Source organism: Choloepus didactylus, chromosome 3 (genome assembly GCF_015220235.1).
Source record: "Choloepus didactylus isolate mChoDid1 chromosome 3, mChoDid1.pri, whole genome shotgun sequence".
Lineage (NCBI taxonomy): Eukaryota > Metazoa > Chordata > Mammalia > Pilosa > Megalonychidae > Choloepus > Choloepus didactylus.
The window spans coordinates 189,733,549-189,758,585 of NC_051309.1; the positions used below are offsets into that span (position 1 = coordinate 189,733,549).

The 25,037-nt window shown below is 34.8% G+C and overlaps 1 protein-coding gene and 1 long non-coding RNA gene across 3 annotated transcripts in view; one reads left to right on the forward strand and one right to left on the reverse strand.

The window, feature by feature from the left end:
• GLRA3 (glycine receptor alpha 3) overlaps positions 1–25,037 on the reverse strand; it is a 206,823-nt gene that overhangs the window by 173,098 nt on the left and 8,688 nt on the right. The gene's annotated exons all lie outside the window — the stretch shown is intronic.
• Positions 1,483–23,332, forward strand: LOC119528911. Its single transcript, XR_005215783.1, has 3 exons — positions 1,483–1,619; positions 17,547–17,625; positions 23,180–23,332. It is a non-coding gene; the product is annotated as an uncharacterized LOC119528911 (long non-coding RNA).

The window sequence follows — 25,037 nt, forward strand, 5'->3', positions numbered from 1 at the left end:
TCCTTGTTCTTATATATTTTTCTCTAGTTTGCACTCTTCAGCTACTGAGAAATTTAGCTGCTATCCCAGTCTCTTCTTTCCATGCCTACTTAATAGAGTCTCCATGGCAAACTTGTACTTCAGCATGCATAATTCAAGAAAACCATTCGTCTATAAAACTGTTTGATATTGACTGTTCATTTTCCTTTCTCTTTTCTTCCTCAGACTGGATAATCTCAATTTACCTCTCTTTAAGTTCATTCATTCTTTCTCCTGCCTGCTCAAACCTACTGCTGAGGTCTATGGTGAGCTGAATAATAACCTTCCAAAAGATATTCATTGTCCTTATTTCTGGAATCTGTGCAGGATCTGGTACCTTATACAGCAAAAAAAAAAAAAAAGAAAAAAAAAAGTTGCAGAAGTGACTAAATTGAGGATCACTGGATCACTTACCTTAATAAGGATGGGGATTATTCAGGGGGAATCCTGGATTATCCAGGGGGACCCTAAATGCAAAGGGATGAAGAGGGAGCTTTGGCTACAGATGGGAAAGGGAAGGTGATGTGACTAAGGAGGCAGAGATTGAAGTGATGCAACAGAAGCTAAGGAATGCCAACTGTATCCAAAAGCCAGAATAAGCCAGGAACAGATCTTCTCTTAGAGTTTCCAGAGGGAGCACAGCTTTGCTGATTCCTTGATTTTGACCCAGTGTACTGATTTCAGACTTCTGGACTCCAACACTGTGACAGAATGAATCTCTATTCTTTTAAACCAACCAGTTTGTGGACATTTGTTACAGCAGCCACAAGAAATTAATATAGTGAACTTTTCATTTCAGTTACTCTACTTTTCAACTCCAGAAGTATACTTTTGGAGTGTTTTATGGTCCATACTATTATTTCCTTTGTATGTCTCATAATTTTTTAGGCAAAATCTTCAAATTTTAAGTAATGTAATACGGCAACTCTGAAAATCAGATTTTCCTTCTTCCCCAGTGTTTGCTGTTGTTGTAGTTGTTATTTATTTATTTATTTTTATTGTTTTAACTGACTTTTCTGGACATATTCTTCAAAATCTGTGTACTTTGTCACTTGTGGCCACGAAAGTCTCTGCTTGGTTAGCTTATTGTGGTCAGCAAATAATTAGATAGGGCTTTCATTAAAGCCCTGGAACCAATAAATCTCCCAGTATTTGTCAAGGGGGTGTTGCATGCATATTAGGGCATGCTTCTAACAGTGGGCCAAACAACCAACAGCTGCACTTTAACCTTTACTTCTGGATTACACAACACTTGAAGTTCATCCAAAGTTCTCGGGTCTTTGCAGAGCATGCACACAACCCTGGGCAGGCTCATAGTCCTATGTATCTGCAGCCTTTCAGATTCTCCAAAATACATCGGAGCTTTTCAAACCTCTTACGGACAAATCATTTCTCTGCTTTTCCTTTTAAGCTTTTTGGATAGTTTCCTGTTTGCCTCAGTGGTTATCTACTGCCTCAGGCAGCAGTGAAGTTAGATAATTGCCTCAAAATCTTTTTGGCAATCACCCCTGGGAAAAAGGCTTTTCACACTGTGTGAACTCTGAGATAGGTCAACTAAAAACAGCCTTGCAAGTGAAACCTTCCAGGGAACCACCAGACTGGTAAAATAATAACAATTTTCTGAGAACAAGGCTTTGAAGGAGCCCCAACTCTGTTCTGCCCTCTCTGTTGCCTGCTGGGTTGCTCTATTCTGTTTGTTTGTTGTTGTTGTTTTACCTTGATTATGGGCTATTGGTTTACAAGGGAAGGGACTGAAATAGGAGAAGATAAAATGCCAGAAAGCCCACTGTTATTATAGAAATGCAGAACTTTTTTCTTGATTAAGCCATTCTATATATTTCTGCAAGCCTTAAATTAATTTTCATAGTTACAGAAAAGTGATCCTGAGAATTGTTGATTTCTCATTGATTTGATGAAAAAAAGAACTTATGGTGGTCCTTAGTCTGCTGTTTTTGCTGATGTCATCTCTCTGACCATTTCTTCCTAGACCTCTTTTATATTTCCTTTATTATATCTGTGCTTTGAAGAACTATGCTTCTAGCATATCTATACTGAAGTTACTCTTCCCCTTTTCTCTCTGGGTAATTGTATTTACTCCTATGGTATCAATTACTTCCCATAACAGTATTTTGTAGGACTTTTAAATATATATATTTAAAAATAAGTAATGTAAAGATTTTCTTTTAAAAGAAAGGATAAAGAATTTGGTCTTTTAGGTTTTTCAATAATGAATATTCCAAAACTTTTATTGACTGAAATGTCAGTAAATATTCTAAGTGATTGTTATGCTTGTGGCAGTAATGAAGCAATAATTTTTATGTATGCATATAAGGAGATAGTTCAATCTCAACATTCTAAGTGTTGCTAACTAAGGATCTTCAACATTTGGCTAAGTATTTTTAAAGATAGATCAAGCAGTAAACATTACAATAAGGAAACAAATGATGAAGGAAAGGCAAATGGAATTAAGAACTCCATCACGTACCTACAATTCTGATAAAATGAAAGTAATTTTATTACTTTGGGGAAATAAATACTAAATTTTAATGATATTATTTCATTGCACTTGTGCAATTACCTACATTCCACAATGTTTGGTGTCTTGCTGATAGTTTCTAGTAACCCATTTCTAAAGTTTATTTTGTTTCAAATGTTACAATTTAGCATCAATCTTGAAATGGAAATTTTAAAAAATTCATATCTTTTTGTCTCATGCCAAGCAAGCATATATTCATTATAATAGGCTGCTATACAAGTTTGATATTTGGACCAATATGAGAAATGAGATACTGAATTTTTTTCTAGTAATAGATATAGAGATGTCATCTGTATATACTTTTCCTTTAATTATTGTTTCAAGCTCAAGCAGAGGTAATGGCACGTAAAGCTTATATTTTCTGTAGTATGTCATTATGTTGCTCAAAATTTCTCTACTCTAATTCTGGACACCTTTAAGAAGAGAACAGGGTTGGACCATCAACATATGAAAAGATTTTGTATGGTTAATGTGATATGTCTCTACCAATGGATATTTCTGTGCTTGATTTTTTAATATGAAGCTAGAGAGTAATCTTTGTTTTCTGTATTCTAACTGCTCTCCTCTGTGTATGACAAAGTTCTGAACAGAAGCAATATGGCTTATCACCTTCTCTCCAGATCATTAGGGAGCCTTTGTCAAAAAGCATCTGCACACATTATACTTGTCCCATACCAGGTTGAAGATTTCAAATCCTATTATCAAGCACTCTCTGCTCTTATCATCACAAATATTCTTCTTGAATAATTAAATAAGAAAAACAAGATTATTGTGGTTTCAGTAAGATTAGCTAAATCTTTGCCTTTTCAAAGGTTAATAATTCATTGTTATTAATATTTTAACTTTATTTCATTTTTTTTTGATATATCCAAAAACAATAATTGGGCTACTACAATAATCAGGCCTTCCTGAAATTTGCTTTGAAATAGCATCTCTTAAAATTCCATTGAAATATTCCCTTGTTGCCAAAAACATTCTCTTCCAGATATATTATGCAAAGATCATGACATTGATTCACTGGGATGGGAATATATAAAAATCTGTTTAAAAAAGATAAGAATCCTATGTGTAGAAGATCATTCATTTGTTTACTTAAAGCCATTAATGTTGCCTTACAAAGAGCCTGGCATAATGCCTGGAATAGTTTTAAATTCAAAGATAAAAACTATATATATTTATATATATACACACACACGCACTCACAACTATCTCTTTATCTTTAAATATATACAAATAATCTCTTTAATAACCAACATGCTATTGAAATAGTTTCTACTAAAAATTGAAATTTTAATTGTTTATGCAATAAGTAACTAAAATAAACTGAAGGAAGGAAAACACAACACCCATAATCTCTATCATATATTATGAGGAAGTTATATCACTAGTAAATAATCTTAGAAGGGTGAGTCATTTCATCTCATATCTGGTAATTTAGTAATATTTTCCATTTCCTGAAAAAAGCATTAAACATTTTTCATAGTCAAATATAACATTATTGTTTCTATTCTTTAACACTGAAAATAAAATTATGTTTTTTAGTCACAAATTCAAAGTGTATAAGAAATTATGACTCTTTTGACCTGGCACTTAAAAATCAATAAAAGCACTAATTTAATTTGATTGAGTTGATAAGAATATATGAATTACACAATGGCCATGGAGGGAGGGAGAATAAGTAAAAGATGAATAAAGTATTTTACAAAAAAACAATAAACAAACTTTTATAGGATTTTTATAAACTGAGAAGAGTACAATAACAAAAAGTTATAGTGCATCTTTATTATATGAAAGTATCTTTTCTTGTGCCAAAATGTATTTAAATATCTATTAAATGTTGAAGCAAAATTTTGAGTTCCTATGTAATTTTTTAGGTACAAAGCACTGTGCTAAGAACAGAAAAGTACTGTAAATGGACACATATTTGAATCTTTATGATGCTGACAGTTCAGTAGAGTACTCTGGTCCCATCAGTGGTCTACAGAGACTCTTTGAGAAGTATCACTAACTAGGGGCTGGGAAATAATATTTCAGTGAAGAGAAGGATTGGTTAACTCCCTCGTACCTGCCATTATGAGCAAAATCTTCATGTTTTATAACAATTAAGAACCAAATCTTGCACAAGGATGCCTATAAATGAGTAAATTTTGAACAGAGATACATTCCAATTTTCTTTACTAATTATATTCCCTTGAATGGCACAAGAGCCACCCAACTATTTATGATAACTGATTAAATTTTTACAGATCCAAAATTTTGACTCAAAAAGAATGTCAGCAAGATTACATTGAGTCATTGGCTAAAAAGCATTTTTACATGAGCTCTCCATACCTTTTTGAAAAGGTTGGAGGCTTTGGAAATGGGAAGGCCTCCTGTAATCAACAACTATTGCTCTGGTATATTTTTTCTAAAACTTTCTTCCTGTTACTGCAATATCTGAGTCTTGTACCATGTAAACATTAGTAGACTGTCCTCAGAGCACTGTAATGATTTTAGAGTTCAGAGTAATAACATATATTATGCAGTTCCATATGACTAGTCTGGAATCTTATTCTAATTTTTAAATAGTCAATGTTACATATTTAAAACTTTTTTTTAATAGTTAAACTTCTGGGAGTAGGAGGATGCAGTGTGCACTGGTTTGGAGCTGTTATGAACCCCAGGAAGGCCATATTCTTTTAATTCACCCCTGTGGGAGAAGACCTATTGTGGGTGGGACCTTTTGATTAGATTGTTTCGATTGAGATGTGACTCCACCCTTTCAAGGTGGGTCTTAATCCTTTAGTGGAGTCCTTTATGAGAGGATAAAAGGCAGAGACATTTGGAAAGAGCTTAAAGAGAGAAATGCCCTGGAGATGCTAAGAAAGGACCCACAGACACTCAGAGAGGAAGCCACTGGAACCAGAAGCTGAAGGCAATGAAACCTGGTAGTAAAGGACCAGCAGACACCAACCATGAGCCTTCTCATATGACAAAGGAACCCTGGATGCCAGCAGCCTTTCTTCAGAGAAGGTGTCTTCCTCTTGACACCTTAATTTGGACATTTTCATGGCCCTAGAACTATAAATTTATAAGCTAATAAATTCCCATTGTAAAAGTCAACCCATTTCTGGTAAATTGCATTCTGGCAGCTTCAGGAAGAAATCCAAGATTAATTTAGAATGGATTTTGGATAAGAAAATTGTTTTCTATCAAGGTTATTTTGTTGTTGTTGAAACCTCATGGTTTCAACAAAATGCTTGTTGAAACCTCATAGTTTCAACAAAACACTCATAATTACAGCCAGTTACTAAGGTTGTTAGCAAATTAGCCATGAAAAGCACTTCTGAAAGAAATATTTTTGGACTTATTTTTTTTAGAAAAGTCTTAATGAATTTCCTCAAAATCTATGTTAATTAGCTTGTCTCCTACACTTGGCTCTTTTTTGTTTTATTCTGTACCAAGTACTGCATTTACTATTAACTTTTCTTGGAAACAATGTGTGGTCTCATTCACATTATCATAATGAATATTCTTTTCAGTTAAATATTTTATACTTTCTTATTTTTATAACTATATATGAATTTGAAAGTTCAGAAATTTCAATTTCTTAAAGGCTGGCATAAACCTATTCACTTAAGCATTGCAACCAACATCAAAATGTACTAAAAATATTCAGTGTTATAACAGGGCAAAATTTATTCACCTTTGGAGAACAGAAATAACCCACTAACAGTAGATGTTTTAAGATGAATCTTGATATAATTGCTAATTACTATCTCTGCTCAATGTACCTTAAAATTAGGGAGGAAACTATGAAAGTTTTAGCTGAGAAACATACTATGGGTTTGAAACAAGTCTTGGTACACAAACCTCCATGCATCTGTTTTCATGAGTTGATGTGCACAGAGGGAAGGGTGACCTGTGAGGACAAATCAGTGCCCAGATTCCTGTGCAGAGAAGGGTTGTGGTGTGATGGAGAAAGATAGTTTACTGTGTATTCTACAAGTCCATGAACTAGTCATGCAGAGTTACAGGTCCTTGGGAAAATGTTAACAATTATTATTTAGGATTTTCTGAGTTATCATAGCACAAGCAATTATTTCCAGCCCCAGTTTGTATAACACAGAGAAAGAGATAAGTATACTTCCCATTTCTTTTTTGGCTTCAAAGTAGGGAGAACTAAAGGGAGACTGGGCCATCTGGAAATATGTGAAGTTTTTAATATTTCAAACTGAAACACAGTGCTTTAGAAAATGAATCATTCTTCACAGTGAAGACACTAGCAGTGAAGCAGCATGTCAAGTTGACTGCAATTAATTATAGAGGTGGAAGAATATAAAAGGACTGTTGTAGACCACCTCTGGAGACTCAGAGAAATAACTGAAATTTGAGGGAGTACTGGGATCTTGATTCTTGCCACTGTGAGCAACAGAGTAGTGAAATATGAATTGTTATGGTAAAGTGATCATATTTCTACCTATGGTTGGTAAGGCCCAGAGAATTTTAATTTTGATAGAAAGTATCTGAAACGTTAGCTGCTTTCTGCTCTTTCAGGCACAGGATTTATGTACATTTTATCATTTAATTCTCATAACTACTGTGCTAGTTAGGCATTATTACCTATGTAAGACAGATGGGGAATCTAAGCTATAGAGAGGTTTAATTTTTCTCCCAGGTAACTTAGATATTAAGTATATAAGTCAATGTTTTAAATGATATCAAACTTCCCACTGAAAACAACTAAGACAAGATTAAAAAACCAATCAATCAAACAAAAAACAAAAATAAATAAAAAACCTGTACATTTGAGAACTAAAAATCTATTAAAAGAAAATCATATGGCTAAGACCTAAGAAAAGACAAACTCAGAAAGGTAAGCCTGGTATTTGGAGCTGCATTTACCCTAAGAGGGGTGTAAATTTCAGGAGTAGTAGCTGAGTGGTCAATAACCTGAACTCAAGTTTTGTTAGCTTTATGGGTTTAGGGGGACAAAAATTGCATGCAGTGGTTTCAGATCCCAAAGAATTATAACCTTGGAATGAGAATGAAAAGAAAAACAGAAGCCTCAGCAAGAAAATAAGCACAGCCTGGAGTCACGAATTCCTGAAATTGGAATAAAGTAATCCCAGATTTCTAACACCCTAACTCTCTAATAAAAGTGAACATAAATTCTCTCTGGTGACAGAATAAAATATCAATCTAAGCCTCAAATCATATCTAATTTTTTGTATAACATATTTGGAATGCAAAAAAAAAAAAAAAAAAAAAAAAAAAAAAAAAAAAAATCCAGGAGCAAAGACACAAAATTAAAAGATTATAAACCAAGATAGATATTGAATGGAAAAAGACATAAAAAAGATTATTCAGATGATGAAGTTATCACACTGACCTCAAAATAATCAAACTTTATATGTTTAAGGATATTAATTAAAAAAAAAAGACTGTGAAGTTCAGCAAGAAAATGTAACTATAAATAATGACCAAATGGAAATTCTATAATTAAAAAATAAAATACATAAAATTAAGAACTCAATTGTTTTTACAGCAGATTAGACACAGCTGAAGAGAGAATTAGTGAATTGGAAGATAGTTAATAAGAATATACACTGAAGAAAGCCTGGAAAAACAATAAAATGGAAAATAGAGAATAGTTGATAAAAAACTTACAGCAAAAAGATCTAACATTTTTGAAACTAGAAAGCCAGAAAATTAAGATGGAGAGACTGGGACAGAAGCCATCTGTGAAGAGTTAATTGCTGAGAATATTTCAAAACTAAGGACATCCAGCTGCAGACTCAAAAGTTCTATAAATTCAAAACTGCCTTTTAAAAAAATCATCTTGTTACATTATAGTAAACTTTCCAAAATATAAACAAAAGTGAAAGGGGGGCAGGGAAGGTAGTTTACTTTCAAATGTGGCAAAAATTAGTCTAACAGCTGACTTCTCAAAAACAACAATGGAAGTGAGAAGACTATATGATATTTTCTAAGTGCAGAAAAACAATCACAATGTTCAGCTAGTTAATCCTTACTTATCCTCTTGATATGGGTTCAAATACCATTTCATCAGGAAGCCTTAACTCTTCTCTGATTTAGTAAAAGCCTCCTAAATATGTTTTGTATTTGTGTCCCTCATTTGTAGCATGTATTACAATTGCAATTGTCTTTTTTGTAGGATTAATCAACGTCTATCTCCTACTACTGCATATAGGCTCTACTATTTAAGAAAAGCTCTTGAATATTCCTTTTGTTTTAGTAGCCCCAGAAGCAGTCAGATTATCCAGGAAATATTAGGTACTCAATAAATATTTGTGAAATGAGTTAGTTACATATAATGATGGAGAGGACAATGACCCTCCCAGTCTACCAATAATTATGCAAAGAGTATATGTTTAATACTAGCAAAAGAACAGCATTTCTCTCCTTCTTTCCTTCTGTACCAGATAACAATGTTGCTAATAAATAATCAGAGAAAGTCATAAAATAAATAATTAGAAATAGAGAAAAATCAAGGTATACAACTCTGATAGAGGAACTTAGGACATCTATCTTATATGTCTGTAAATTTTTATTTAATGGACCTGGAGAGTTGTAAATTGGAATGCAGTTCATGCCTTATTTTTTCAAGCCAGACCTGAAATTGCAGTGCTGTCTCCACTCAGTACTTACATGAATTAGTGCTTATTTGAAGTATCTATATTCAGTGCTTGCTAGTTGCCAGTAATCAATTATATACCATTGCCTGTGTGTGTGTTTGTGTGTGAAGAGTTAATGCAGAGTCATAGGTAAGAGGGAGGATGGGAAAGCAGGACTCTATTAAACAGTAAAATAGGTGACAAAGGATTGGATAATTGGATATTTCTTGACTGTAATATTTACACAACTTTGTTTAATCTTCAATTTTATTTTTATTGTAAAACTATTCATTTTTACTTAACACTTTAAAATGCTGTGCTACAAATTCATGGTAATTAAATATAACTTCATGAAAACTGACCGGAGTCATGGGTAATAGTGTGCTTCTTTATAGTTTTGGCATCAGTTTATTTCAACTGATAGAACTAAAAGGCCATAACACAGCTAATCAACATTGATTTGTAGCTTCTTAATGACTTGTTTTAAAAGAAGATAATTAAGTTTCAAACTACACTGAAAATTGCTTAGAATAGATTTAATAGTTCCTATTATGTGTTGAGTGCATAAGATAATTAAATGGAAGGCAGCATTAGATAACAGTTGAGGCTCCAGATGGACAGCCAGGGGGCTGAAATTTTGTTATAGTTCTGTCATTAACTACTTATCAGGCCTTGGGCTAGTCAGCTATTCTTTTAGCAGTATAAAATGCAGACTTGGAGTGGCATATGTTTTTCACAGTTAAGTTTTATAAAACAAATTATACAATATGATAAAACAATAAACGTTTTGAGAATTGGCAAGTTCTTTTGCTAAAGTTTGACTTTTGTATTTGATACCATAACTCCTTTTGTCAAGAATATTTTTAATTGAAATCAAGAGAAATTCACTCAAGGTAACACATGTAAAAGGAGTTGGGGGTTTTACTGGATGCCTATTGTAGTATCTCATGAAACCTAAGTATAGAAAATACAGACATGTCTCAGGAAAGGACTCAGGATCCTATAAAAGAAAATCTAATTGACCCATCCCAGTTTATGAATTCAACTCCTGGTTAAAAATGCTTTAGGGAGATAGGTTCAAATGTGTAGTTTTAGGGTCCTTAACTGGCAGTCTTGCTCACACTTCTCCCTTAAATACAGAATATGACTAAGCAATACACAGAAACTCTCAACTGAGAAATAACAGACTGAGCTGTAAAACAGCAAAAGTGCTTATTTGGGGCCTTAGAATTGCAATTTGGGGAGCACAGATTCAGGTAGCAACCTCTACTGTGACCCAAGTTGGCCATTAGGCAAGGGATTATAAGGGGAAACAAAGGAATAAAAAACGGAGAAGTTGGTTAGGGTGGGGGTCTTAGATATAGGTTTCGTTTTTTCAGAGAGGGTGTGCTTTTGTCAGCTGCTTAGGGTTTGCTTGTAATGGTCAGGTTTGGGAGGTTTGTGGGTGGCATCAGGGTCTTTATGCATGCACAGCTCTCTGACTTCATTTTAAGTTTCTTAGCCTAAGTTATTCTGTTTTTCTTTAAATATTTCCCCTTTTGATCAAGAGCTTTCTCTGAAAGCATCACTGATCACAATTTAGCTTCTGGGAGTCAAGTCCCATGTAAGCAGGAAAGTTATAGATTTGTGGAATCTTTCGTTTCAGAGAAGGTCATATTTGAATACCAAGAGAGCTGGCAGGCAGGAGAATTCTTAGGCATTAGTCAGTTGTATGGAGTTATAGATAGCTTAAGGGAAAAGCAAAAGGAATTTCTTGTATCTACAAATAAAACATTAAAAGATCAGCAATATTTCAAATAAAATCTATCATCACTTTTTCAGTATTTCATTCTGTCTTAAGTAATTAGTTCTTGTTATGCTCAATCTTGTGTTACCAATTTTGTGAATTCATCAGTTTCACACTAGATTTCTGGAAATCCTGAGTCTGTCCAATAATATGGCCTCAAAGTTCTTTAAGAAATGTTATTAGAAGTTGGGTGTCCTAGAGTACTTGCCATAGTCCTTTCCACTGGTCTCTGAGGCAGCACATTTTGTTGAAGATGAAGCATTGTGGTCTGTAGCTGATGGCAAGTATTTTCAGGAAAACATCAGAATAAAACAAAGAAAAACTATCTGTGGATTACAAAAGATTTAAGACTCAAAAGACAAAGAATGGCTAAGGTTAAATTATTACTGTTTTATAAAAGTGAAAGACCTAATGAGAGTTAACTATAAAATAATGTAAGTGAGAAGGAAATTTGGTTGTTTCTGTGGCATGAAACATATTTTTAAGAATAACTGAAATTATGTCTGATATCATTATACTATTGTATAATATGAGGCAGATCAGTCTTAGAATATTTTATGGATAGTGGTGACATTGACAAACCTCTAAGAATTTCATATTATTTCTGGAATATATCTATGTAACATTTTATTTACATAAATCCAACCAACAGAAGGTCTTTTAATTTGACCATATTTCCTATACAATTTATAATATATTAAATAAACTTATTCCTAGCATCTCTCTTTTTACAAGGTGAAAGAGCAGATCTTTTTGTGTGTTGTCTGGAAAATCCCAATTTTTAAAATATGTATTATTTAGCATTCGATTTGAGTAGGCAAAATCAAAAGTTATCAGGGGGTTTGAACACTTGATTAAATAGGATAACAAGTCATTATGAAACAATACTTGGCTCTCTTCTTTAATCAAAGTGACAATAAAAGATTTTAAAAATGATTGTGGGAGAAAAGAGCATGATCCTAACAAAAAAAACCTTTTTGCTTTTTTTCAAATAATCAAGGACACGATAAAGTTAGCATAAAGTACAAGAAGTTATTCTGATAAAATTTAGACTCTTTGCCTCTTGCATTGATTATTCAGAAAAAAAGATTTTTTATAAACTTACTATGAACAGATTAATAGTCCAAGAAATTTTTTTTCATTTTAACAGAGAAAACCAAATTGTAGTTTTGTTTCAGTATACTATTTGATATGAAGACCCTTAAAAATCTTATAGATAGACCCATTAAATTTTATTCAATTTTGACTATACGAAATACAATTCCTTTCCCATGAACCTTCTACAACTTTTGATATCTACTCAGTTTTTGTCCTACATTTCCTCTTTCTCATTCTTTAATAACAAATCATTTTATTTTAGGACAAAACTACCCTTTTTCCTTAATAGAAACACATCTTATATACTTTATGTATTTAAGTTACAAAAATGATTGTGAAGATTGTCTTTTAGCTGACATCTTACAAAACACAATTACTGTCAAGAAAAAACTTGTCAGAAAAATGACTCACTTTGGTTAAATGCTGTTTTCATTTCCTAGGCATAAAGCAAATATCATGACATGATACAACTTTTATAGTGGGAATTTATCAGCTTACAGTTTTGAGGCTGAGAAAATGGACAAATTGAGGCAACATGAAGGCGGTGCTTTCTTTCCAAAGACCAGCTGATGGTGATCCTTGGCTCCTCTGCCACATGGCAAAGCACATGGCCGTGTCTGCTGGTCTCTCCCTTCTCTTCTGGGTTTCACTGATTTCAGCTTCTTGCTTCTCTCTCTCTCTCTCTCTCTCTCTCTTTCTTTCTCTCTGTCTGTATTCATCCCCTCTCTAAAGGACCCAGTAAGAGAATTAAGACCCATCCTGAATGAGGAGGTGGCCACATCTTAACTAAAGTAGCCTTTTCATATTTAACGTTGACAATTTAGAAGACAGTTTTTAAGAAAAAATATTAAATTAGTACACAAACAGAGGATTTACAACTTAAAATGTTCAATCATGTCAAAGAAAAAAAACAGATTTAGAAACTTAGAAAGACAAAACACAAAGATATAAAACTCGCAAGTCTATGTAAAAGAACTGACTTTTTATCCTGGCTCCACTTTGTTTTTTTGTTTTTGTTTTCCATTTTTTTTTTTTTTTTTGATCAGGGTTTTTTGTGTTTCTGGTTCAAAGGCTATTTTAAAATTATTGTATTTATTAGGAGCTTTTGAATGCTCACTAAAGAATGCACCTCATTCTTTAGTGGAGTCTGGAACAATTTCCTTTTTTTCCCCTTTGAAAATGGACAATCTCATTTCCAATGACCCTGTTGCTTATAATATAGTCAGCTATTGTCCTTTATATTTTTTTCCCCTTGGAGGTACCTCTAGTTTTCTATTATTGTCACTAGAAGTGGAAATTGAGGACTATTTTACAATTTTTCTATTTCAATTTTTGGAGTTGGTGTAATTGTAAAGCTATGATTTTATTCATCTTTTTAAAAATTTTATCCTGATCCAGAGTTCTTTCAAAATGTTCAGCTAAGTTCATGAATTTATTTAAAGGATCCCCTTCCCATTCAAGTTTGCTTGTTTGTTTTAACTAAGTTTATAAGATTAGGTTAAGTCTACTTACAAATAATGAAGACAGTGTCCTGCCAAATGCATCAGCAAAAGATGACAGACCTGAATGAGCAACAAAGATCTGAAACAATTACTTCTTTTAATTCCAGATGTATTCATCTTTCTTTGTTCAAAGGTTTGGTGTACTGACCAAATAATTTTTGAGGAAAAGCCTTTGCTATGGCATTTAATAAATCCATGACAGTTTTTACTAGAGAAATTGTAGGTTTACAGAAAAATTATGCAGAAAATACAGAGTTCCTAAAGTTGCCAGCATTGCTAAAGCTGCCAAAATGTAATGTACCAGCAATGGACTGGCTGTTAACAATGGGGATATATTAGCTTACAAGTTTACAGTTCTGAGGCCATGACAATGTCCAAATCAAGGCATCAACAGATGATCCCTTCTTCCCAAAGAAAGACTGTCAGTGATCCCTGGGTCCTCATCAGCAAGGCACATGGCACATGGTGGCATCTGCTGGTCCTTCTGTCCCGGTCTTTGTTGCTTTCAGCTTTTGGCTGCTCCATCTGAGACTTTCTGAGCTTCTATGTGTTTCTCTCTGTTTATCACCCTCTTCTAAGGGACTCCAGTAAGAGGATTAAGACCTACCTGGGACAAGCCTCAACTGGAATAATGAAATAAAAAGGCCCCATCCACAATAAGTCTATACCCAGTATATTAGCCTTAAGAACATGATCTTTTCTGGGGTCTGTAAAACCTCCAAACCAACACCCTCCACCCATTACTAACACCTTGCTTTAGTGTGGTATGTTTGTTACAATTGAAGAAAAAATATTATTACTAGTGTAGTATTAACTACAGTCCATGATTTATATTAGGGAGTCCTTAGCAATTTGGAGGGTCTTTTTGGGAGCATCCCTAACTGTAACAGTTGTATGTCCCTGATATCGTATTATCTTCCAACTTTTCCCATACATATATATATATATTCCTTAATATATAAATGTTTTGTTTCACCTGGACTCAAAGCCATATGTATAAACTGAAAAGGATCAGGCAATCCTGGATTATAAACTCCAGTTAGATTTTTTTAATTTTTATAGTATTTTGCATTCCATTTTAGGATTGGGAAATTTCTTAGTAGCCCTGAACTCTTCTCTGGGGGTGCTAAAAGTTGCCAAAGGTGCCAATCTAGCAGTCTCAGAAGGTCTGGTCTTACACGGCATTTGCCACATTTTAGTAGTCAGGCAAAGAAAGACCCAAGGAAGGAACACAAATAGGAGCAGTAGGACTAGAAGCAGGAAGGGTGGCATTGTGCAGCCCAGTCTTTTCAGTCAGAGGATTATCAAGGCTAGATTGTAATTTATTTTAAACTCTCTCTAAGGAGTCCTTTAAAGAAGCAATTTTGTTATCAGATACTCTTTTGGCTGATTAGGCATATCAGTTATTGAATGCATTCTATTGTTCCTGGGGGATCCTCAGGAAGATATGAAATTTCCTAGGTTCGGCTCTTAGTTCAGCGTTAGTCCAAGGAGTGTAAGTGATGGAGGCAGTTCCTCTATTAGGTCTGACTTTACAAGGGGCCAAGATGGGTAGATCTGAAGGAGCTTAAGGGCCCTTATTACAAATGGGCATCTCCCTGAGGCTAGGATAAATAGGAGGAGGACACGATGGCCAAGGAGGAGCTGAGGCAGCCTCAGAAAATTCAGAGGTTTCAGACAGCTTTTCAAGTTTAGTTAAGCTTTTTGATAAGTCTTTGCTTTATTAATTTGGTATTTATTTTTTGAAGAGAGGCAATTTGAGAATTTGTTAGGTTTTTGGAAGCTTTCAGTACAAATTTAAAATGGTATCCCATTCATGTTGTTTGATTTTATAACAGCTTTTCTCTAATTGTGTGCACAAATACACTAATTTGGGCATACCAAAAGAGGCTCATCACGGCCATTGTAATTTAAGATTGTCTCTAGTATGCCAGATTCAGGGAGACAAGAACTTACATGAGGCAGGACCATAATTTTTGTACATGAAACCAACTTGTGTGCTAGATGGTGGTGCACATTTGGAACCTTTAGAAGGATATCCCATTTTAATTAGTTTCACTAAGATCAATTTAATTGGTCTTTTAAGGAGGTGTCTCTCCACTGAAAAGAGTTCAATATCAAAATCCCACTTGAGTACTCACCAGACAAAGAAAATTTCCTGGTATGCCAAAAAGGCAAACAAAAGAGCTGTTACCACCAGCCCAAAGTAGAACAAAAGTTCAAATATCTTTTACCATAAGATGCACAAAGAAAGGCCAGAACCTCAATGAAAAAGGGAGATTTGGAAGTGAGAGGACACAACAAGAACCTGGGGCCACTGGGGAGACGACAGGTTGCAAGGGGCTCTAGCAGGTACTGTGCTCGCATCCAGCAGTGGCTCCAGAACTAGGTCGGTGGTCACTTCAGATCCCTCTTTGGACACCATGTAATGTTGACTGAGACATAGAAAACTGAGCTGTAAAGCAACAAAAGCATTTATTTGGGGTCTTGGAATTGCAATTCGGGGAGCACAGATTAAGGTAGCAACCTACATTGTGTCCCAAGTTGAGGCTGTTAGGCAAGGGTTTTTAAAGAGAAAAAAGAGGGGGAGAAACAGGAGATGTTAGATTTCACTTTTTCAGAAATAGAGTGGTTTCGTTAGCTGCTTAGACTTTGCTTATAAAGGCCAGTTTTGGAGGTCTCTGGGTGGCATAGGGGCCTTTCTGTTTGCACAGCTCTCTGATTCCATTTTTAGCTTTTTAGCCTAAGTTACTCAATGGTCTCTTTCAAAACAGAAATAGAAATGTCCACTAATATAAAATAGGATGCTCAAATTCAGTAGTAATTAGGGAATGTCCAATTAAACTGAAATAAGATACCAGTACAATTGGAAAAAATTACAGTTTAGTAATATCAAGAATTGATGAGTACATGGGTAAAAGTTACCTTTATACACAATTTATACACCTTGGGGCATATAAAGTTATATAGCCATTTTAATGGAGAATTTCATGGTCTATATTTAAATTATAAAGACACCTTCTGTATGACCCAGACCTGTTTAATGTGCCATTGGTTATATTAATAAAAGTAGAAAATGACCTAAATAGCTATCAGTGTTTTTTAAAAACTCTCAAATAAAATTTTTTTTGGATTTATACAGTTAAAAGTAAAATAAGTTTCTTCCATGTGTTCTGAAATAGAAAGTAATCAAAGATTGAATGTAAAAAAAGCAAGTTACAAAACAATATTTTTAGTATGCTCTTCAGATACAAGGAGCACCAAACTAGCATCCCCTTACCCATGTCACACCCATCCCCAATATGGAACATTGTGAAATTTTTTAAAAGAATATATAGGATTTGGGATTGTAATATCATCTTTACAATTGATAAGCCCAATATTGGAGAAAGTGTCTGGTATCTGAGGGCACACTGGCTTCCTCACACTGAACAGGAACTGCTACAAACACACCCCTATGCAAGGGCTTAAGCTGAAAGGGAAGAGAAAGGGCTGAGCAAACCTGCTGTGGTGATCTGAAACTGTATGTACCCCAGAAAATCACGTTCTTAAAGCTAATCCATTCCTGTGGGTGCAAACTTAATGTAAGAAGGTTTTCATGATGCTACTTCAGTTAAAGTATGGCTCTTCTTACTGGAGTCCTTTGTAAATGGGATGAATACAGAGAGAGAAAGCCATGGAAGCAAGAAGCTGAAAGCAATGGAATCCAGAAGAGAAGGGAGAGACCAGCAGATGCCACCACGTGACTTACAGTGTGACAGAGGAGCCAAGGATCATTGGCAGCTGGTCTTTGGAAAGAAAGTATTGCCTTGTGATACCTTGATTTAGGCATTTTCATGCCCTCAAAACTGTAAGCTTGTAAGCTTATAAATTCCCATTGTTAAAGCCAACACATTTAATGATACATTGCTTTCAGCAGCCTAGCAAACTAAAATACCTGCCCAGATATTTCTTTGAAACCTCTAAAACTCTTCTCTCTTTTGGGGTAGAAAGACTGAGAAGATGTAGAGGGGCCAGAGCAAATTCTCAGTGGAACTCACTGCCTTTGAAAGAAACTACATGGAATGGGTAAGTAGTGTTAGCCTCTAAGTAAAACATTCTTCTTTAAAAAAATAATTAAATCTGTATTTCCTATGTACACTTATATTTATATACATATATAGACTGTGATCTGGAAAGAAACACATCAAATGATTTCAGTCATTATCTCTAAAGAAGGAACTAATACTATGGTGACCAAGAGGACGTTTTGACTTATCTAAAATATTTAGGTTTTTATACTGAAACAATAATCATGTATTACATAAGTAATTATAAATGAGTAAAACAAAATTCAATAAAATAAATAAAATAAAATGATTTGAAATGCATTTTAGTTAAATGTCTCTAATGATTAGATTCAAAACTATAAATGCAAACCTGCACTTTTTACGTAGCAGTTATTACAGTAATAGCTGAATATATAAGCTTTTCCAAAAAAATGCTAGTTACATTCTGAATCTCTACAGCAACATTTCAGGGAAATATATCTTCTATATCACTTTTTCTTCATCAGAACAGTAAAGTAGCAGTTGATTTCTTAAGATGAGTCACAAACCATAAAATTTTTCCCATAAATATTATTCATTGCCCAGAAGAATATTCTTTCGTCTATGACTTATTTACTAAGACATCTTTCCTTAGCCTGATTCTAAACTATTAATCTCTATGTGTTGTCAACAGTGCACTTTTGAAACCTTCTTATTCTAGTTGTGTTCACTCACCACACACACATACTCATGCCCAGCATGTACAAAGTACTTCATCACCTGTGAACATACTGTTCTACTGAAAAACAATCAGCAAATTTGATGACTGTAGAATACAGAGTGCTCTTGGATAATAAACTGAATAGAAACATTAGGTTAGCAACAAGATAAAAATTTTGAAGGTAACTCTTGGAATAGCAGATGTTCCTTTACCTTCAGTCAGAAAAGGCTCAGGGCATTCACTCCAAGTGTAAGGATGATAATCATTCAAGATCCAGAATGTACCCTGCTCACTGTTAATTTGAGTGGGCATTTTGCCAAAAGGAATTTCATCAGTTCTTTTGCTTAAATGCCATGTCCTCGACAATGTCTTTCATTGATTAGCTGAGCTGGAAATGATCCCTCCTCCACTGAATTTTTTCAGACCATAGTTTATATCATGTGTAGGATTCTTATCACTTAGTGGTGTTCACTGTTGAAATGTGATCCTTAAAGGCCAAAATCTCCTCAAATTGACTGTAAACTTCAGGGCTAAGGACAGAGATTTTGTCTTGTATAACTCATCTTGAGGGGAATTAGATAAATAAATAACACTAATGTGCTACTTTGCTATAATTTCTAGAGTTCCTCTAGAGCTCAATTTGGTGGTCCATCTAAAGTTCACTTTAGGAAGATTTTGTTCCAGATATTAAAAATATACCTCATTTAGTTTAACTTACCAAAAGTTCACTGCATATGCTCTTAGGATCATTTTTTAGTGATAATTTCAAAGTGATTACAAAAGAACAATGGGGGGAATGTTGATCAAGAATTGTGTTTCTCTTCTGAATCTTATTTGGTAAAACACCTCCTAGAGCTTTAGAATATGCAAAAATAAAAGTGTGTTAAAGAAACACTATAACTTTCATTTTAATCTAATCTATGCACACTACAAATTTCAGAAAAATACAGCAAAACGAGAAAACAAAAAGCTCCTGAATCTCAGCAGCCCAGAGAAGAGCTCTACTAAGAGAAATCACCTCTTTACTTAACATTTTATTAGTTATAGATCTGTACAAAGGCAACAAAATATAGAAGTAGTGCTACTTTATATTGAGCTCTCTATTTCCTATTTTCAATTAATTGTGCTTGGGTCCAGCCTATTAATGAAACACATTTTTGTAAATCCCAAAATCAATAAGATTCAGCACATAAAAGCAGAGTATTGTAAAGCACTGTTTTCAAGAACCTCTGAACCTGGAAAGAGATGTACACAGAATATTAAAATGGGGTCTTACTAAGTCTCTTTTCCTAAATAATATTGAACAACCAGAGCATTAACTCATCCATACTAGGGTAAAGAGTCCTGTTTGTATGACTACAGATGTTTATGTTGATGTTTCTTTCAGCAGAAGGCATTCTATCGTAAGCAAATTCAAGACAGATTGGACTTTTTTCTTCTAATGGTCAAGGAAACCTTACATCTGCTTGACCATTGTGTTTCTTAAAAGAAAGAGATATGGCACAGAGCAAAGGAGGGAATCAAATCATAAAGGAAATAAAAAGACTTTATAATTGGAAATGGTAAGGAGAGATAAACACAGCAGTGACTAAGGATAGTGTCATTCCATTTTCCTCTAGTGAAAATTAGACTGTACATCAAGGTTTTTATTGGATATATTCTTTAAAAAGTAAAAGAGAGGAGAGGTCAGCAAGATATAATCACTGATGTTTACATTATAATTAAACCTAATGTTGAGCTGAATTTACCCATTCCCTTATAACACACCCACACGCACAGCAGTTTCCTTCTTCCCTGTTCCACCTTCCATCTATACACCTCAACTATTTTGGGAAAACATTTATAGTTGCCTAGGAAACAAAAGGTTCTTTAAAATCTCTAGATAATAGAAGTTATTTACTTTAGCAGTAAGTGCATATATTTTCTTTTAATCAAGCACACAAAATCCCTGGGGACAATGCTTTACAGGAAAAGTTTGGCCATTTTCAAGACAAAAACAAAATGGTTCAGAATTGTGTGTTTAAAGCACATGCTGACATTGCCAATCTTGGTCCTCATGTATAGAACTATGACAACAAAAAGTGAAAAAAATTTGACATTGCATTTCATTCTTATATTTTTCAGTGACAATATTAATCAAGTTTGTTACTGTGGTTCTAATTTAATGGGTCAATTTTACCCTTTTAAAAAGTGTTGTGATTATTATTTTTTTCTTCTTTAGAATGGCTTAAATTAAAGTGCTCTTTTGGAAAAATAAATAATTAATTTAAATCTGGCATTGTGGGTTCTACCCCTGGTTTTTTCCCTACAATCAGAGCAGCCTAATAAAGACCATGACTCTGGTCTTTAATCTCCTCACCTGCAGAGTGATGGGCACATCTGATGCAATAAGGCTGAACTGACTCCCCAAAGAGAGTGACCAGCTATGATACTAAATGGGCAGTAACATACGCTCAGCTCTGTTCTGTGTTGCTTTGTAACTGGTTGGCTCACCTAAACTAGTCTGCTTTGTTAATCATCTTTATCTCAGTCGATGACCCTTCCTCTTTCTTCAAAGAGATAATTGAGCATTCAACTGCTGAATTATGAAATCACAAACCCCCATATCTACAGCCCAGTACACCTTAAATCTACTCCAACCTCATTGTATCCAGTCCCAGAGAAAGACTTAGCCCTCTTCATGTTCACAATCTACCCTTCCACTATTGCTTTAAAATTTTTTCCTTTTTCTCTTATCAGTAACTTTGCCCCCATCTTATGTGTACTCCTCTTGTGTTTTCCTAAGTTCTTCCTAATCCATTGACTTTCCTCCAGGCTGTAAACAGACTAAAATTAATTCCATTTTTAAAAACAAAACTAAACCAACCAAGAACTGTCTATCTCAACTCTGTCCAACTCTACTTCCCCTTCTGGTAGGAAGATAAAAGAATCTATATCAATTTTAAAAATCTAACTCATCATTCAACATTATGCTAACACATTTGTACATGTATTTTTGCACCAGGAGCACTAGAAAAGACTAATAATGATCTTTCACATCTCTTTTTATCTTTATGGTATTTGATATTAATCACTATTCTTTCATTTCCAAAACTCACTCTTTTTTAGGCTCTTTGACATATTCGTAGTCCTCCTTCCTCTCTTACTATACACCTCCTTTCCATTTTTTGTCAGTACCTCTATTGTCCATCCCTTAGAAGTTGATGTCCTTAGAATAGTGGTTTCCAAACCTTAATGTGCTTATGAATCACCTGAGGAAATTGGTAAAATGCAGGTTATGATTCAGAAGGTCTGTGGTGAAGTTCAGAGTCTGCATTTGTAACAAGTTCCAAAGTGAGAATTATTGTGCTTATTAGAGGAATACACTTTGAGTAGCAAAGCCCTTGGCAGGGAAGAAACTTTTCCACATGTCTTAATGGGTTATGGGTGACCTGTGCCATTCATGGTCCAACGTGCATTGTGTGATGTGTGATGGGGACATTAATCTCTGTAATCCACCTGACTTGTTTGTTTAGCCCATTAGGATGTACACATCCATGTTTGCCCAAATGTGAAAAATGCTGGAAAACCCTGCACCAGAATTCTAGCCCTCCAATCTCCCCCATTCCCAGATCTCATGCTCCCACCCAATTCTGAGGTTTCCCTTTACCTGGTTGTCTCACAGGCCTCACAACCACTATACATCTGTGGAATTGAACTCATGATCCTTTCTCAGCAGGCTGCTGCTCTTCCTTTATTTCCTATTTTAGCAAATGGCACTACCACTCACCCAGTTACTCAAGGTATAAATATGTGGGCTATTCTACACTGCTTTCTCTTTTTCCTCACACCCCATTAGTGGGACAAGTCTCTTCTGTCACTTCTCACATATGTTACCTTCTTTCCATTTTGCACTGTCCTATTGCACTGACCATGTACTACTTTATCTGCCTCCTGTTTTGTCTTTCCCCACTGCTCCACACACTTTTCAGTTTTCCATACTACTTGAGTGACATTTCTGAAACACAGTCTGATCATGCATCTTCCCTACCTATAATCGTTACCTTCTGCTTCAGCTGAAGACTGAGTTCTTTAGGGCAGATGGCAAAGTACAGTCTGGAGCCTCAAGACCCCTCTTTAAAGGCACTTCTAAGAATCTAAACATGCTACTTCTATTTACACTTTATTGGCCATATTTGGCCACATGGAGACACATGTGAAACTGGGGTATGTTTACCTTTGGAAGTCCCTTTAAAGGGAGGCCTCTTTCTCCTTTCTCATGGCCAGAAAGCAGCTGTGATGGCTGGAATCAGAGCATCTATCATGGACCTCAAGGTAGAAACTCTGAGTTAAAGGTGTCAGAGCAGCACAATAGAAAGATTGGGAAAATCCCCTTCCACTCTTGGTCTGTTAATTTCTATAGTTTTTCTTTTCCTTTTTTCTTTTTTTGAGAGGGAAACAATCTTCTAAATCAATGCTGTTTTGCACTTTTTGTCACTACCAAATGACCCTTATCTGAACTAATATGGCAATAAAAGTAGTCTGATCATCCCTTGTTTATTTTCCTGCATTCAATACCTCTCACATCTGCTACTATAATGGATATTGGAAACAAATTTTTTTTTTTTTTAATAAAGCCTCCTGATACTAGTAAATGACATGAGATAAACTGTAGTAGCAATGTACATACTCTGGAGTGAGTTGCTATATGGTGCTTGGTGGAAACACAGGCTCAGGTGCTCCTGCACCACTGAACATACTTTCTTTTAAAGTAAGTTTATCACATTTATAATAACTATGCACACAGAACTATAAAAAGTAAAATATTAAGTTCCCGTTTAGTGGAAAATGTTAATGCTAAGCATAAAAACTAATTCTCTACTCTTGTCTCCAGAGGCACCAACTGAAGTTTGCACCAGAGTGAATGCCTTTGATGACTCTCACCCTATTTAAGATTAGCAAGAAGAAAAAGATACCCAATCTTGCAGTGATTTGAAGGGAAAAAAAAGATTTCACAGTCTTTTGAAGTGTTTCAAGGTCTTTACAAAGAAACAACATAAAGAAGGGATTTCTAATAATTGTATGGATTTAATCCTCTGTTGGCTCTATTCTTCCCAATAAATATATCAGAAGGTAAGTTAAGGGCACAAAAGATTCATTTGTTCTTACAAGTCAGTGGGATGTTATACAAAGATGAGTCTCCTACTTATTTAATAGACTAAAGGTAAGTCTCTTCTTATAAGGGTATGATTTAAGCATGAGTAGAAAGTATCATTTAACACAAATGAGAACATTTTATTATTTTTAATAGGAAAATCATTTATAAAGTTAGATTATTTTTAAATTCTTTGGGATCAGATTTTCATAACCTTCTTCCTTCCTGACCTCTTATCAGGAGATAGTGATTTTTTTTGGTAAAATTACCAAATATCATAAATCTTTTTTTCCTGGATTTTTGTTTTATGTCATCTGCTAATAAATTTTCAATCCTCACCCTTCTGGCATGCACAACAGATTTAAAATGCTGAAAACTAATAGAAATATATGTATTTCTACATCAGCAGAATAAGTGAACATAAGATAGTTTATCAGAATATGTTCTTCCCTTAAAATGAAGTATGACTATGAAACATATTGTAATTGAGAAACTTATTATTTGGATAAATATTTGCTGATGTTTTCTAACACTCTAGAACACACAGAATTGCCCTAGGAATCTGGTCCTAAAACAATGGAAGGCATGGAATTTTTTGACAACGAAGCCTGGGGCTTCCATGATAGGACCATCACTATGAAGTTAGCCATGTCCTCCATCTCACATGGAAACTGGTCTGTAGCCTCTGCTAACAATGCTTTTCTGGTGTGAAATGCTCTTTTCTATTTCCTGCCCATTCAAATTCTGTCAGTGGCTCCAGGTACATTTGAATTCTCTTCTTTAAAAAGAATTTATGCACCTTTCCATTCCATGGAATGCTTCCTTATCTCAATATTTATAATTGTTACTATTTTGTGCAGTTATTCATGACTACAATTTCAATAGTCACAGTAAAAGAGCTCATCATTCAGCCATCTCTTATAGAGTTTCTTGGGCTTAAGTCATTGTGCTGGTTTGAATGTATTGTGTACCCCAAATGACATTATCTTTGTGGTCTTGTGGGGCAGACAGACGTTTGGTGCTGGTTAGATTTGCTTGGAATGTGCCCCACCCAGCTGTGGGTAATGATTCTGATGAGATGTTCCCATGGAGGCGTGGCCCCGCCCATTCAGGGTGGGCCTTGATCAGTGGAGCTATATAAATGAGCTGACTCAAAGAGAGGAATGGAGTGCAGCTGTGAGTGATGTTTTGAAGAGGAGCAAGCTTGCTAGAGAGGAACGTCCTGGGAGAAAGCCATTTTGAGGCCAGAGCTTTGGAGCAGACACCAGCTGCCTTCCTAGCTAGCAGAGGTTTTCCGGACGCCATTGGGCATCCTCCGGTGAAGGTGCCCAGTTGCTGAGGTGTTACACTGGATGCTTTGTGGCCTTAAGACTGTAACTGTGTAGCGAAATAAACCCTCGTTTTATAAAAGCCTATCCATCTCTGGTGTTTTGCATTCTGCAGCATTAGCAAACTAGAACAGTCATTAAATACATGTGAATTATCAGAGTAAAAGAGAAAAACAAATATCTATGACATCAATGGTTCTAAATCAATACAGGGAATTGGAAGCTTAGTTATTCAAATCCAGGAACTATGACAGGTAAAACAATAGGGA